This window comes from Quercus suber, unplaced genomic scaffold (assembly GCF_002906115.3).
Source record: "Quercus suber isolate HL8 unplaced genomic scaffold, Cork oak 2.0 scaffold_1, whole genome shotgun sequence".
NCBI lineage: Eukaryota > Viridiplantae > Streptophyta > Magnoliopsida > Fagales > Fagaceae > Quercus > Quercus suber.
In genome coordinates, this window is record NW_027069468.1 from 393,251 (window position 1) to 409,957 (window position 16,707).

Consider the following 16,707-nt stretch of genomic DNA (forward strand, 5'->3'; position numbering starts at 1 on the left):
ATTGATTTATCAACTTCAGCCCTAAACTCTTTGAACTTTTCAAAGGTTTCGGACTTCCGTTTCATTAGGTACACATAACCAAATCTAGAGTAATCATTAGTGAATGTGATGAAATACTCATAGCCACCTCTTGCCTGGATTGACATAGGACCACATACATCAGAATGCACTAGTTTTAGCAAATCTTGTGCTCTTCTACCTTTTACATTAAAAGATCGTTTTGTCAATTTACCTTCCAAAAAAGATTCACTAATTGGAAATTCATCAAAGTCGATGGGCTCTAAGAGTCCATCTTTGATCAGTCTTTGAATTTGATTTGAATTAATATGGCCCAAATGCAAGTGCCAAAGATATGCATCACTAGTAGAAGGAAACTTTCTCTTTAATAATTTCACATGTGAGTTATTATCTAATTCAGAATTACATAATTCATGCTTATCAAGAGTTAAAATATAAAGACCATCTACAATATTGCTAGAACAGATAAACACTTTACCCTTTTTTATTACAACATTTTCTTTAAGGATAACACAATATCCATGTTTACCTAAGTAAGTAGCAAAAATTAAATTCCTACACATTAGGTACATATAGATAGTCTTCCAATACTAAAACTCTTGATTTAAAACATAATTAAACACTCCAACAGCTACAACTGGAATCCTGCTCCCATCAGCCAAAGTAAGAAACAACTCCCCCCCTTTTTTAAGCTTTCTGGTCTCCTAGAACCCTTGCAAGGAATTGTAAATATGATTAGTACAACCTGAATCCACACACCAGGAATCCATGGGATCCTGTACCAAACATATTTCTAGAAGGAATGTATTATTCATACCCTTATTCGTGGTAGCCTTGAATATTGGACAATTTCTCTTCCAATGTCCTTTCTCACCACAATGGAAACATTTTCCTTTGAGCTTCTTTCCTTTGTCAGCAACCCCTAAGGCAATTTGTTTACCCTCTTGCTTGGTGAAGTCCTTCTTCTTCTTTTTCTTTTTACCCTTGCCTTTCGACTTAGGTTGAGAAGTAGAAGTTTCACCAACATTGACTTCAACATTGGAAGTACCAAGGATGCCTTCCACCGCTACCAATTCATTCATCAATTCAGACAATGTATAAACCTTTTTGTTCATATTGTAATTAAGTCTGAATTCCATGAATGATTCCGGTAATGACTGAAGTATCATATCCACTTGAGATTCTCCATCAATATTGGCACCTAAAACCTCCAATGTGTTCAGATTAGAGATCATTGTAAGATAATGCTCCCTTTCTAAACTTCCTTCAGTCATTTTGGTACTATAAATTTGCCTTATGGTTTCTTGCCTTGCAAAACAGCCTTGCTCACTAAACATCTCCTTCAGACTTAGCATAATGTCTGAAGCTAGTTCTACATCCTGCATTTGATGTTGTAGAATATTTGAGATAGATGCTAGGATGTAGCACTTGGTCATCTCATTAGATTTCTACCAATGATCATATCACTGTTTTTCCTCAGAAGGAGCATCTAATGAAGGAAAGCTAGGACATGGTTTAGTAAGAACATACTTATGCTCTTCAACAGAAAGAACAATGTCCAAATTTCTTTTCCAGTCAACATAGTTGGATCCAGTCAGTTTGTTTTGATTAAGAATAGTTACAAGTGGGCTAAATGATGCCATGTTCAAATCTGAAAACAATAAACATGAATATAATAAGTAAACTAGACATTATCAATTTAGCATATAAACATATAATATGGAACCTTAATAAAACCATAATATAATATATGTATCAACAACCCAATCCCATAGTCAATATCCCTCAGCATAGAGTGAATATAAAATACTATGATTGATTGAGAACTATTCTCATTATTAGCGCTATCATGATAACTCTTATCAAACACTAATAATATGCCATTTTACATTTGGCCTCTAAATAATGATAGTAAGAACTCAGCATAGAGGATACTATAATATTTAGTCTAGTGTATACCACTGTCTAAAATCATGTGTAGCCACATTTCTTCCCCTTAACAGGCTTATTTTGTAGTACCATGATACAAAACACTCTCCGCATGGAATGCAAAGCTCAAGGCTAAGACAAGATGTTTGATCAAACCACTATAAACCAAGAAATTCAATCTTGTAGGACCATGAAATAAATACTCTCCACATGGAATGCTAAGCTCGAAGCAAAGACAAAGTATATATCTCACACTACTATGAACCAACAATGGAAGCCGTGAGATCCAACCCTTGCATCTCTCTCCCACTAGATGTTTTAAAGAAAAGGCTTTTAATTATAAAACATGCATAATTCTAATTACACATATTCTTAGTACTTTTACATGTGAAAGCACTTAGAAAAATTTCTGATTTTATTTCTTTCGATTGATCGAATATGCCCCTCGATTGATCGAAAAAATTTAAAAATTCGAACATCTCTCGATTGATTGAAAGTGATTTTCGATCGATCGAAAATCGCGAAACTCAAATTTTCAGAAATTTTCTAAGGCAGTTTTCTTCGTGTTTCATGAATAAACATTCAACATATGAACAGTGCAGATAGAGATTGATGTCAAAATTGAATTCTATTGATGCTATAGCCTTAAGAATCAATTTAACGTGCTTAAATTCAAATTTAAACAATATCATAACATCAATTTCAGTTTTCATCAAATCATAGTTTCAACAATATGTAGAAAATTAAAAAACATAATCTTCTAACAATATGAAACTATCAACTCTAATTCTAAAACTCACAAAACATGTTAAACAGATTAGAAATTGAAGACCGCTCTGATACCAATTAACGGAAATAAGTATGTACGCAGTGGAAGATGAACGGATCTACTTCATTCGTAATCTATAACATACACTATGCAATTTTTAGAATTTGAGTATAAGATAGCATACCTTGAAGCGGTGAATTTCAAAACAAAGATTGAAGCAATTGGGAATACTCTTAATCTTCACTCCAATTCCACTAATACCCAAGAAGTGTGGACTCTCAATTAGTGACTTACACTCTCATACACACCACCTTTCAATGATGTTTTCTCTCACAAATAATTCTGTGCGTTTTTCCTTTTGTATCCAAACAATTATCTAATTGGACTGGCCTTTTGGGCCTTTCCAATTAGGCTTAAGTATGTGGCTTGGAGTGGGACCAAAAGGGACCAATAAGACGCTAGCTCCAATGGGCCTTGGGCTTTTCTATTAACTCTTGACAAGTCCAAAGTTACCATTAACTATATTTAATACCACTGTATAAATATAGTTGCACTCAAGGCCTTATCTATAAATTATATCCCAAGACTTTATTGTACATGCAAACCCCTTCATAAAATATTCGTAATAATACAAAGTCATAAATGTGGACTGCCATTTTGTAAATTACTACATCTTAATCCTTGAGTACCCGGTTTAATTTGAACGGTTTTAGACCCCTTAAACCAACCAGATTAACCTAGTTAATTAGCCAAGTTGTTACTTAGTCAAATTATGCAATTCTAAGTTATCATAAACATATAATCATATCAAAAGTATAAAGCAGCGGAATAAAAATAACACAAGATATGATCACTAAGGAAAACCAAATTGGTAAAAAACTTGGGGAGGATTTGACCTAGCTATCTTCAAGGTAAACTTGAATCCACTATGAAAGAATTGAAGTTCATACAAAAGGACTTACAAGCTCCCTGCTTGACTTCCTAATGCTACCCACCAGTAGAATTTACTGACACGACCACGTTCAAGTTCCGAATCCACGGACTCCTTCTTTCTTGGATTCTTTAATCAACTACAAGCATCCACGCTTGTTATTCTTTAAGCTCCAATGGCAGCAACCGAGTTGATCATCAAGGTTTTGAAGTATTCTCTACCTAGAAAACCCTAAGCTTTGTGTAAAGGAAAACTCCTCTAGATTTCAAAAGAAATTTACACAAAACAGAAAAGTATGAGCAACAATACAACAGGAGCAACTCTAAAAACGTGGCTAGGGTTTGTCTTTATATACCTAGGGTAAAAACAGAAAACCCAAAACATTTAATGAGTTAAGGTTAAGCTGGAATATTCTGTAGAAAAACATTCTACCTGAGATTCAATAAATTGAGTCTTTCTTTCGATCGATCGAACCAGGCCGAAATGCACCAATGCATCTGTAGCCTCTCGATTCCAACTTTACATGAAAGACCCAACTTTGAGCAAGCCTAAACAAGACTTAAACATATTGTTTTGATCATGGTTTTCCAACATTACACATTAGAGTTCTAAATACATAAATTCCTAAATCTTTAGAACCTAACAAACTCCTCCTTTGGCAATCTGTGACAAAACACAAACTAATGCTCATAAAAACTAAAATTCAATTCTAACTACTATCCATCAGTTGCAAGTGTAGACAACAGCTCAATTAAATCATCCTGTATATTCCTGAAATACTCAACAAACGCATGAACGCATGTGTGGCAGAAAATAGTAAATAAACAGGTATAACATTCTTGTATGATTCACACAGAAACATATATCAATGAATAATCTCATAAATATAAAATAATAAACAGTGAATCCAAAGACACAAGAATCATGTATATATCATGTATATCAAAAAACAATGTAACTCCCCCTAACGTGAATATCCCCATAAAATGATAAACCAAATGAAGCACCTAGATACAATCTAATATCTCCAACAGCTCCTCAAAGCAAAAAAAACCCTCCCCCTAACTACAAAACTCCTCTACAAAGTCCACTCCCCCTTTTTGTGGCAGAATGCCAAAAGGCAATCACAATTCATCATCAAAAAGAGGTGGTGAGGGTGAACGAAGATGTGCAAGATCAGCTCGCAACGCACAGATCTCATCAAGCACGTCCACCAAAATCTGACCATGAGCTGCTTAAACGGTCATGACAGTCTCCAAAGTACAACGGATATCAAAGTCATCCGATGGAGGTGGAGGAACAACAGCAACAGAAGCAGCATTAGGATCAGGAACAGCCTCACTAGCAGAACCTCTAGAAGAAGAGGGAGGAGGTGCGGAACCAGAAAGCTGAGACCTAGGATGTTTAGAGCCAACTCGAAGGTGAGCAGCCCTCTGCCTAAGAAACGATGCACCTATAAGAGCAATCACATGAACAGGCTCAGAGAAAGGGAAACCACTAAGATCAAGATAAAGTAAAATCTTATGAATGAAAATAAGATGAACAAGAGCATGTGAAGAAGATGAACTCCTATAAACTTCGTTCAAAGAACGAAGAAACAAATGAGGAAAACTGATAGGAGCATCAGCGACAAGAGCGTACAAAAATACACACTGCTCAAGAGGAATGGTGTGAAGATGAGAAATGGGCCAGATAGAGTGACACGCTATCCTAAAGAAGATAAAGTGCAACTCAGAAAGCTCAGCAGAGGTGATCCTAGGATCAGAACCCCACTGGATAGAAGACCCAGTGATGTAAGACATGACATCACTCAAAACAAGAGACTCATCATAAGGATAGACTAGGTGCTGGACCAAGGGTACCCCAAGAGCATCAGCCACTACCAAAGGAGTAATGGAGTACTCTACGCCTCGTATCCAACTCTTTACAAAAGTGTTGGAATCATAGACGCAGATAGAGATGTTCGAGAAGAACTCTATAATCAGGGTAGCTAGAGGAGGAGGATCAGAAACATCCAACAGTGGTAACCAGCCCCGACGCTCAAAGTTTGCCCTAATGGCAGGATCAAGCTCATCTAAGATGACAGAATGCTCAGACCAAATCTTTCTCTTAAGGTTCAGCTTCTCATAAGTTTCTTGGTTTTTCTCACTCGGAAACCTCTCACAGTCAAAGGAAGGAGGGGAAGGAGTAGGTGAGGGGGCAGACCTACGAGCCCTAGTCTTCCTAGGCATAATGCTAAGAAAGGAACAGAGATACAAAGAGAAAACCAAAAAATAACACAAAGACCATGGGTAGACTACAAGTTAGCACAAAAAGAGATAGAACAAAAATCTATATGATGCATGAACAACCACAATGTCGTGATGCATGTACTAATGCAGTAAGCAAAGTTCAAATTAAGTTCAATTTGCACAAAATTGGCTTGAGCATAGAGTTTCTAACAAAAACCCTAAAAATTTGAAAAACCACTTGAGAATTTTGAAACAGATTGATGAATTGAGCATTACATAACACAGCACACATATTATAATGCTGAATTACATCAAAACTACAAGAAAATTTCATCAATTTCAACCTAATTGAACAAAATCCCCAATTCGGAATTAATACAAACCCTAGAAATTTCAATTTTTCACAAACCCTAAAATTGATCAAATTAAACTAGCAAGATCATGTTTATATCAAGTCCCCATAAAAACCCATTGATCAATTGCATAAAATACAGCTTGAATCAACAAAAATCCCAAATTCCTTAGGTTCAAAAATCCCAAAATAAAATGCATGAAAAATGCATGAAAAGTGAAAATAAACTCAAAAGGAAGGGTAAGATAGTCATACCGGCTCAAGGAGAGAGAATTGTTGCAAAAATTTTGGGAGAAAACGACAAAAAATTCGCTGTAGAGACTTGCCGAGTCAGAGAGAGAGAAAAGGTTTGAAAAAGTTTTGAAAAAGTGATTTGAACAAGTCAAAAATAGTATTTTAAAAACCTGATTCGCGATATTCGATTGATCAAGAATTACATTCGATCGATCGAATCAATTCGAGATTTCTAAAAGAATTTTAAGAAATTTTTGATCGATCGAAAAATAGGTTGGATCGATTGAAACAGATAGCAACTCACAGCATTTTGAGAAAAATTTTAGTTTTGAAAAACTCAAACCAAATTTTGAAAACAACTCCTCAAAGCATTAAAATTGTTGAAACAAAATGCATGAGTATGAGATGAAATGCTTTTTCAAAAACCCAAGTTTTAATCCCAGTTTCTCCAAAGAAAGTTTCAGCCATTCTCACTTTAAGTTCTCAAGCAAACAAAATGTTTTGCATATTACTCAAGGTATTTTCAAACTTGGTTGGTCAGACCAAAAATACACACAATTACATGTACAGTGTTTAGCAAAGAGTAACTTGTGTAGTGTGTGCAAACTAGCAAAAACTTAAGATACATGTGAGGTGATATGTGAATAGAAATCAATCACAAAGTCTACAAAATTCATCACACGAATTTTAAAAAAGACTATCACCTAAAGAGTTACATCATATAACTCCCACATCTCCTAGAACATAAGCTTGCAATCATGTAAGTTTCTTGAATTTTGCCTCATTATTATTATTATTATTATTTTTTTTTTTTGTGGATTGTCATCAAGCCTAATAGTACACACCAATTTTAAGCATTAAGCAATTAATCGAGGCTACACCTTATGTTCTTTTTGTGCATGTGCTACGCTTTCTCAAGCACAAAATCTTATGATATGCATTAAGGTGTTCATGATTGGCTAGTGAATAGTAGTGAGATGGTTATTTATGCCTTTCTTAAAAGGATCAAGTTCGACAGTCAAATAACATGTGACTTCAAGATCAAGACAAAGTGATAAACACCATAAACATCTTTTCCACACAACATGCACTACAAAGTTTCAACTAGTCAAGTGCAATAAGTAAGCTTATCAAAGCTAAACAAGGTACATAAGACATGTTATGTGTAAATAAATTGACCAACCTTGTTTTCAAAGTCCAAGAAAAATAATGCCAAACATATTTTGCTTTTCCCTTTTTTTTTTTTTTTTTTTTTATATTTTTTGTATTTATATTAAAAGAGAAAACAAATCCTAGAATGAAATGCATGAATGTAATGCAATGCAAAGTCCTAGAACAAAAGCACAAAAACCAAAAAACAATGGTCACAAAGGAATGAGCAATGAAGCACAAGGACCATGTCAGAAAGACTCAATTAGATCGAGTCCTTTGCATCCAAAACCTTTTAGATGCACCACGAGCATTGGAGTTCTTATTCACATTCGAGTGATTTCCAACTCCAGAATTGGAATAAAGGTTCAAAACCTTTACCAATTCACCAATGAGTGCTATAGGATCTTGTGCTTGAGGCACAGACACTTTTGGTTTGTTTGCTCTCTTAGCAGCTTGAAGCTTGTAATAGTTAGGACGAATATGTCCAAACTTTCCACAAAAATGACAAACCCAAGCAGGTTTTCAATGCATCTTGTCTTTAGAAAGGATAGAATCTTTAGGTTTGGACTCTCCTAGATCAACCCTAATCTTCCTAGGGGGTGAAACTTCTATAGGTTGGACAACCTCACTCACAGGGGTTTTAACAGTTTCACTCACAATCTCACTCACGGAAGGTTTAGAAGAAGATGAAGGAACAAAGTTCGTGGAAGTAGGTGCAGACATAGTGATGCTTTCAACATATCCTAACCCAGATTTGTCAGAAGGATACTTTTGAACATTCAGCATTTGATCAAGTTTAAAACTAGTAGATCTAGCAACAGATAAATCATGTTCCAAAGTTTTAACTTTATCAAGCAAAAGCATGTTCTCAGATTTCACATGATTCCAAAAATCATTAGCATTAAATAATTTAACAACCAAAATTTTCTTTTCAAGCTCAAGAGAATCAATTTTCTTCAGGCCAAGTTCAACATTCATAGCATCCTTTGCAGCAACTTTGCAAAGTTTATTATAGGCCTCTTGAAGATCTGCATCCTTAGAGAGTTCCCCATCAGAAAGGTTCTCTTCAACAGATATACTTTCATTGACTACAGCAGTAGCAGTGAAAGCAATGAAGTTTCCATCCTTGTCACATCCAGACTCATCATTAGAAACCTCATTATCACTAAGAGTTACAGCCATAGCTTTACCCTTAGACCTCAAGAATGTAGGACATTCAGATTTAACATAACCATACCCTTAACAGCCAAAACACTGAGCACCCAAGGAATTGTTTGAAGATTGACCAACTTTATCTCTAGGTTTTTCAAAGTTATTAACCTTAGTGGGATCATTCTTCCTAAAGTTTCTAGGTACTGCAGTGTTTGTACCTCTTGCCTTTCTGTTGTTATTACTAAGAAAGTTTCTAAAGTTCTTGGCAAGGTACACAATCTCTGTGGCAGAGAGCTCATCATCAAATCCACCAACCTCAATATCATCAACAGACTTAAGAGCCATTGATTTGGATTTGGAAGTTTTGGGTAGGTCAGACTCACAGGACTGAAGAGATCCTACAAGCTCATCAACAAGGATGGAGTCCACATCCTTGCTCTCAGTAATGGCAGTTACTTTGGGTCTAAAATCTTCAGTTAAAGATCTAAGAATCTTCCTAACAATTTTAGGTTGATCATAGATTTCGCCCAAATTAAAAAAAAAAAAATTAACAATATCATTCAATTTAGCATAGAATTTATCAAAAGATTTATCATCAGACATTTTAATGCTTTCAAATCTAGAAGTTAATTGCTGCAGCTTGTTAATCTTAACTGCCTTTGTGCCTTCATGCACAGTCTAGAGGATTTTCCAAGCAGTATGAGCAACCTCAACATTAGAGATTCTTTTAAATTCCTCCATGGAAACAACATTAAAGATGACATTCACAGCCTTGCTATTGAAATCAGCTGCTTCTTTTTGAGAAGTTTGCCACTCACTCACAGGAGTAGTGGGCTTCTCCCATCTGTACTCAACGGAATTCCAAACTCTCTCATTAATGGATTTCAAGAATGCTCTTATCCTTACTTTCCAATAAGCATAGTTATTCCAATCAAAGTGAGGGGAAACAACGAGAGAGCGTCCATGCTCCATGACAACAGGGGTCAAGGATCAGCTCAGAGATTAAAAAATCTCCAACAAGAGAGCTACCAGCTTTGATACCACTTGAACGGTTTTAGACCCTTTAAACCAACTAGATTAAACTAGTTAATTAGCCAAGTTGTTACTTAGTCAAATTATGCAATTCTAAGTTATCATAAACATACAATCATATCAAAAGTATAAAATAGCGGAATAAAAATAACACAAGATATGATCACCTAGGAAAACCAAACTGGTCAAAAACATGGGGAGGATTCAACCTAGCTATCCTCAAGGTAAACCTGAATCCACTATGAAAGAATTGAAGTTCATACAAAAGGACTTACAAGCTCCCTGCTTGACTTCCTAATGCTACCTACCAGTAGAACTTACTAACACGACCACGTGCAAGCTCCGAATCCACTGACTCCTTCTTTCTTGGATTCTCCAATCAGGTACAAGCACCCACGCTTGTTATTCTTTAAGCTTTAATGGCAGCAACCGAGTTGATCATCAAGGTTTTGAAGTAGTCTCTACCTAGAAAACCCTAAGCTTTGTGTAAAGGAAAACTCCTCTAGATCTCACAAGAGATTTACACAAAACAGAAAAGTATGAGCAATAATACAATAAGAGAAACTCTAAAAACATGGCTAAGGTTTTTCTTTATATATCTAGGGTAAAAATAGAAAACCCAAAACGTTTAATGAGTTGGGGCTGAGCTGGAATATTTTGCAAAAAAACATTCTGCCGAAGATTCGATCGATCGAGCCAGGCCGAAATGCACCAATGCATTTACAGCCTCTCGATTCCAACTTTACACGAAAGACCCAACTTTGAGCAACCCTAAGCAAGACTTAAACATATTGTTTTGATCATGGTTTGCCAACATTACACATTAGAGTTCTAAATACATAAATTCCTGAATCTTTAGAACCTAAGATAACCTTTTAAGTTATTCTTCATATATTTATGAAATCCAATTTCATAAATATATATATACTTTAGTAATTTCTTACCAAAGTGGTTAGGTCAAACTCTCTGAATAACAAACCCGTTAAACTTATCTCAAGCGAATATTTTATATCTCCGTTAAGAGACTATGAATTCCATCTTGAGAATATATGTTCCATCAACATTAAATGTGGCTGCCCAATATACTGAGGTTTTGACCTTTACTTTAGATCTCACTTCTGATATATCAAAGCAACCTATATTTCATGATTAAGTCCATTATTCTCTTAGGATTAAGAGTTCACGCAAATATAAGTTGTGAGATTTATTATTCATTTGATAGTCCTTAGGAGAATAAGAAATCTCACAGCGGTCTAGTTCAATATGTCTTAACTCTTAAAACATATCAACACATTAATTTGAAGTCTCCACTTCTATGATCAAGACAAATTATCATGATATGTTATAGTCTTCATAGATGAAATACCCAATTTCGTCACTGACTACGAACTATAATTCTGAGTTTATAAAGAATTTATGACTTATATCTTCTGTGACTAAATCACATAAATCACATACTATGCATCTCATGGACTATGTGATAGTGTCTGAATATTCATGCTACCATTATTTCAGATAATAATAATAAAACAACTTTATTTAACACAATATTAAGTCATACATAATTTCATACATAATGTCACACTTAATATCATACATAGCATCATACAATAGGATTTAAGGGCACTAATCCTACCATCTAACTCATGAAAAATAGGTTTAGCAATAGGGGATTCTTGTTCCAACAACCATTCAGTGGGAAGCTTGACATCTTGCCATTGAATCATTTTTGGAACTTGAACTTTAGCATCAGGAGTTCAACATTGAATTAACATAGTTTTACCAGAAGGTTCTCTATGATTCAAACAAGTAGGATTTAACTAAGTACCCAACAATCTGTAATAAATGCGGTAAATCAAAGCAAAGGATTTATTACTTCATCCATGATATAACCAGATGAAGCAATATTCAAAGTCAAATCTTTAACAATATTAGGATCATCCAAAGCAAGAGTAAGATCATGATAACAATTGAAATAAACAGGAACATCATACAAGAAAGCAGTAATCATGCCAAGTGATTTAATAGCAACTTGAACACATGAGAACAAAAGCGTTGATACCCTTTTGAGTGAGTGGTTTAATAGCAACTTGAACCATACTAGTATGCAAATAACTTTGTTTTTTAGCAATGAAATCATTAATATTTCCTTTAGAAAACAAGCAAAATTTTTCATGAGTTTTTGAAATAGAAAATATTTGTTCAACAGTTCTTACTTTGTAAATGAGATGAAGAGTAGTTTTAGCCCAACTAGTTTTGTAAATAGTTTTAGTATCAACTTTAGGAATGTTCCATTTCCGAAAGTCAGGAAGTTCACTTTCTTCAATAGTGTGATCTTCTTCATTTACAATATTAGGAGGACAACCTGTCTTAGAGCTGATAGAGGAGTTGGATCTCCACAATTTATCCATACTATCCTAGGTTCAACACTCAGTTATCATGTTTTTCTCACAACTGTTGCATTTCATAACACATACCCTAAGCAACCCTATACCACACACATGCCCTACATGCCCTTTCTTGGCTCAAACGGGCCTTACAGTCAAGTTCTGGGAATTCACTTTACGTCTAGGGTGGCACCAACGACGATAAGAAGGGGACATAACAACGGAGCACCAAAGGTTCGGTAAGCACAGACAAGATACAAAGACATAACAACACTATCAACGGCTAGAAAAGAATGGCTCTGATACCATAAAGGTGGAAGGGGACACACAACTAACGAGATGGAAGCATAGTATAATATATGTTAAAAGTAATGTAAGCAAAGTAATGAAGGCACAAGTTGAAATGATAATAATAAGGCGGTAGAACTAGTCAAGCAGTTTATAAAATAATTCAAAGTAAATGAAAGCAATTTAAAACCGTCCGGTATGGCAGTAATCTGTCCAAGGTGGCGGTAGCAACAAGTAGTATAATGAACATAAAACTGAAAATACTTGTTATTGAAAGTAGATTAAACACTTATAGTAGTAATGAATACAAGATCACAGGATAGGTTAACAATTACAAAGCTTGAACTAGTCCTAGTTACAAGGTTTGTAGAGAAAGTAGTAGTAGAAATAAGGAACTCTCTCCAAGAAGGCTTCTAAGGAAAGAAAACTCTCTCTAGAGAAGATCCTATCAAAGAAATTCCAAAGAAAATTCTGAATCACTTAAGGGACAGCCCCCCTTAAATAGGAAAAATTCGGAGTGAACAATGTCATAAACAATAAAAAATGAACTGTGTCGTTGAATAGTAATCTGTGAACAGTAATCCGTGAATAGTAATTTTTTCACTTTTTGTCTTGAAATCTCCAGCAATTGGGGCTTTGTCATAGTCATAAGAAGAATTTTTGACTTGGAGAGGACAAAAAGCAAAAGGAATATATAATGGAACATGTAGGAGCATTATGACTACTTGAATTTTTGTACGTAGATTCCATAAGTCATCTTGTTGTCTTTTTGTGCACCATAATTGGGAAACTTCAGAAGCATGGCAAGACATGACATGGCCAAAGTTTCTTTTTCTTTTTAATAACTCCAATATTTTTTAAGGCTTGTCAAACGCCATGGATTTACACAAGAACATAGGAGCATGGGTTTGTCAGGTGTAAGTACTTCATCATTTGAATATTGCAACATTTTTAGCCATTGTGCAGGCTAGACAAATAGGGAAATCAATCATTAGTCATCTGCAAGAGATCAGGAGTATCTTGACCAAATAGTTCCTGACTGTAGGAGTAACATGGAAAAGTAACTTTATCATTGAGAACAAGAATTTCAAAATAGTAGTGCTACTATAATCGTAACCCAAGGGGCCCACAAATTTAATTAGTAGAAGGAGCATCAAATGGGTATCCATCAAATGGATCAAAAGGACCTTGTGGAGAATCACAACCATGGTCCTGGTAAGTAGCATATTGATTACAAAATTCACAATATGGTAGAGAATCCCAATCTTCACAAGGAATCACATGCTTCGAGTGCAACGAACATGGACATTTCAAAAAAAGAATGTCCTAATTATTTGAAATCAAAGGGCAAGGTCTATGCCACTACTTTCAGTGACTCCGACTCATCTAATTCTGATTCTGAGGAAAGCTATGATGGAGAAGGAAATTAGTCCACGTTTATGACCATTGCTCATGTTGAGTCTTCGGAGGACTTGAATTTGCTTGTACAAGAGCTTAGGGAGCACAGTGATGAAGAATCAATGGGAGTTGTTGAAGAATCAGATGCTGAAGAAGACGAAAGCACTACTGGTCTCCAAGAGAACTACAATTCACTTCTTAAGAAGTTTGGAGAGTACACAAGGGTGGCCAAGGCAGCTGTGAAGAAGATGAAGAAAGCAGATGAGGACTATCGAAGTCTCCTAGTGCGACATAAGGAGGCCAAGTGTGAGATAGAGATACTGAATGGAGAGTTGACCAAAGCATATTCTAAGATAAAGTTTCTTGAGCATGAAGTGCTTCAAGCAAATGCTAAGGTAGACTATGTCTCCTCCAAGAAGCTTAATGAAATGCTTGCTCATCAAAAATCAGTCTTAGACAAGTCCAGAGTGGGATATACCAGAGGGAGTGGCTCATCAGCCAATGTCACCAAAGAAGTGAAGTTTGTGAAGGCCAAAGAGCCAATTGTAGAAGAGTCTATTCCCGATAAAGTTTAAGACTGAAAAGAAGAAGAATTTTGCTGATTAATGGGTGTTAAATACATTCCGTAATCAATCAAAAGCCAAACGTGATGCTAGAGGAAGATCACTTCCAAGATCACAACGGGGTCCTAGAACGAATCATATTTGTCACTATTGCGGATTGCAAGGATATACCAAACCCAACTATCATAAGCTGAGAGCATTAAACAATGCAAGCACTCCTCGATCATGACGAAGAAGAAATGACAAGAGGTTTTGGGTGGTGAGCAACCAAGAAGTCAAAACTGTGATCCCGGAATGATGGACGTGATGAAGATGATCGGTGCCTTCACCTCGTGCTTGGAAAGCTTCACAAGAAGGTTTGAAAGTCCTAACCCTTGTACCAAATCCAACAAGGATATCACCCCAAACACACATGACGTGTGGGTGACAAAGGGTACTCATGCATAAGCATTATAACATATTCATGCATTAATTCTTCCTATGCTTTGTGATCATGTTTTGTAGTATGCTTTTTGCTTAAGAGCATTGAAAATTTGTTTGTTTATTTTTTTAAATGTTTTTACTTTGTTTTTTATCAATCTTTTCTTGCTTTTATGTCAAAAAATCCAAAAACACATAAAAAGTAGAAAATCCAAAAAATTTGATCGACTTTGTTAAGTTTTGTCTCAAAACTTGTTTTGCCTTATACCTTTGTACTTATGGCCTTGTGCATCTATAAGCTTAGCTTGTTTCCTATGCACTCATATCATTGTGGAAGAAATCTTGAAATCTATGCAATTGTTGTAAATAGATCTTCAACCTTGCGGCCATGAATGATTAGTGAATGGTTTTGTTGATCTTGAGACATGCATAGATTTGTGTCTATATATCTTCCCACTTTTATTTTATTGCTTTTAATTAAAAAGCTCACCAAATTTAAATCTTCAAATGAAAAGAGATATTGAGCTGCAAAAGCCTGTCGCACATACTAGTATTTAACTAGAAAAAAGGAAAAGCAACCAAAAATAAAATGTATGATGCCCAAAAAGCCAAAGGCTAACTCATCAAATTGAAATATCAAAAATTTCAGGCATCAATCTCACAATGAGATTCAAAATGATCAAATGATGTGATATGTATAGAGCCAAATGAAAAGTTTCAAAGAAATGTAATCATGTTTATGTGGGAGGTCATATATGCATTCTTCTATAATTGAGATGGGTCACATTATCTAGTGTTAGTTGTGTATGCCTTGATTGAATTGATCATTGAAGTTTCATATTAGACTAAGGTCTATCTCATTTTTGATATTCACACATAACACACAAGCTTATGTTCAATGAATGTCATATTCATTTGTTTGATTGTACCTGTTTAAATGTGTTCTCACATGCTCATTCTTTGTTGATCAAACACCAAAAAGATTTTTGAGTGTTTTTAGTTGTTTTTGGAAAGTATTTTGTTTTCACAAAAAGTGTCCATTTTTCAAAAACAGTGTTGCCCTGTTTTGGCAACTCAGTCGCGGGTTGGGTCAGCTGCATGCCCCAGTCACGAATTGAAAGTTCAAAATGGGTATGAAACACCCTTGAACGTTTAGACCCCAAATAATAAAAATACCAATTCAAGCTTTATATCAAACAATTAATGTGCGGAACATAATAACAAGCTCATAACATAATTGATAAACAATCTAAGCCAAATATAAACACATCCACAACAGTAAATATAAGGCAAAGATAAAGGAAAGAGAGATGCAAACACACGGACAACACACGATGTGTTATCAAAGAGGAAACCGAAGTCCTCGACGTAAAACCTCTCCGCCGCCCTCCAAGCGGTCAAATAATCCACTAAAGAATGAAGTTGGGATACATGAATAGCAGAAGACCCTCCAAGCCTAATCTACCCAAGTACCTAAGCCCTCCAAGCTTCTTGCTCCAACGAGGTTACGCCGAACCTATTTCTTCTCTAGCTTCCCGGATTCCGCTACTTGACCATAGCATCAACCAATGTATATTGGTTCCTTTCCAAACTGCTTCCCAAAGCACCAAATGGACCTTCTCACAGACGTGGGTGTGGTGAGACAAGGGTTTGGCAAATGACCTCTCAAGGGTATGACAATGGAGAGGAAGAGAGTAGAGGAATTTGTAGAGTCTCTTTAGATGAAGATTGGGGATGAATCAATCTTGTATTTCTCTAGGGTTTTCTCTCACAAAAACGCTACTTGACCATAGCATCAACCAATGTATATTGGTTCCTTTCCAAACTGCTTCCCAAAGCACCAAATGGACC